This window comes from Tigriopus californicus, chromosome 11 (assembly GCF_007210705.1).
Source record: "Tigriopus californicus strain San Diego chromosome 11, Tcal_SD_v2.1, whole genome shotgun sequence".
NCBI lineage: Eukaryota > Metazoa > Arthropoda > Copepoda > Harpacticoida > Harpacticidae > Tigriopus > Tigriopus californicus.
This window is the reverse complement of record NC_081450.1, coordinates 12,730,391-12,731,978: the sequence shown is the minus strand read 5'-3', so window position 1 is coordinate 12,731,978 and position 1,588 is coordinate 12,730,391.

Genomic DNA, 1,588 nt, shown 5'->3' with positions numbered 1-1,588 from the left:
AACTCTGTACAAGTCGATTGTTCAGCCGCATCTTGAATATGCTTCACCCATTTGGGCTCCAATGAGTTCAGCAGGTTTGCAAAAGGTCGAACAAGTCCAAAGATGTTTCAGTAGGAACATCACAGGATTGAGAGAACTCTCATATTGGGAGAGGCTAAAAAAGTTGGGACTGTACAGTGTTCAGAGAAGGTACGAAAGGTATCTGATACCGTACGTTTTCAAAAGCAATCATGAGCTTTGTCCCAATCCAGGATTTAGGGTCAATTCTAGTGACCGTAGGGTCTTAACGTGCGTTTTGAGAGTGCCTTCAAGTCCTCGAGAATCCAGGCTAGTTCGAACAATGAATTCACTTCTCTTTTTTCTCGGGCTCCTTCATTGTTTAATTTGCTTCCCTCTGATATTCATAGGGAATACGTAGGCCTTGTTGATCCAGTTGCATCTTTCAAGTCAGACTTGGTCAAATTTTTAGATAGCATTCCAGATCATCCCTACATTCAAGGACAAGCTCGGTCTGCCAACTCCAATTCGTTGGTGGACCAAATATCATACAAAGATTGAAAGGTAATAAATAGACAAATTATAACCTTTCCTTTTAAAAGTACTGGGGATTGCCTTCCCTGTAGCGGTTAGAAAAGCCCGTGAAAAAACAAACCAAAAAAACAAGTGACAAAACCCGTTGTAACGCCTCACGATGGTACCTATAAAACTGAAAGGTTTTGTGCAAATGCCAAGACTTCTTGTGACGATTTTAGTTATTCTTGAAATAAAAGGAACAACTTTTGTAAAACATCATATCGCATTTTCGCTCAGATTAGTATATTAATGCATTTAACACCTTCGCATAGATAATATTTATAAAAACGTAATCAATGAATGTTGGGGGTAACCTTACTTGCGTTTCCAACTACATTTTTAGCCAAGTCAATTGAGTAAACGATAAGATATCGCGCTATCAAAGATTGGATTTGCATCAAATTTGACTACAAATTACTCCGGTTATATCTCAAAGCAATTGCCAAGAAAAAGAATATTCTTTTTCTGTACCTAAAATACAAATGAACATATTTCACTTTTTTGAAACAGGTAGAAAAACCCGAAAATAGTTTGCAATATAAGATAAAACTTACTTCATGTCATTATTTTACAATTGAGACGTGATATTTGTCAATAGCAACTTTAATCAAGCTTGCACTTGAATTTTGACAAAATTGTATTTACGTTGAATAAAAGCAGCGTTAGTACGTAGAAATTGGTTATTGCAAAAAGTGACAAATTTTAAAATTAAACTGTCAGATGTATCGTTCAAATACTGTAGGATCATAATAGAATAGTGTAGCTTTTGACATTTAACAAAAATGAAGGGTAAGTTTACTCGTTTTCTAATTTATAAGCGACATTGTTGTGAAGATTTCTCCTCACCGTTTGTTCGTTGTTTTAGGACCTTTGACAAATTCGAGGACTTAAAATTGACAAAGTATATTTCGGATCTTTTTGGTAGCAACCAGCACACACACACACTTCATCGCTCTTTTTCGTCGAGACTTCTCTCCGTACTATTGAAAGGGGCAAAACCCGTTCCATCCCACAA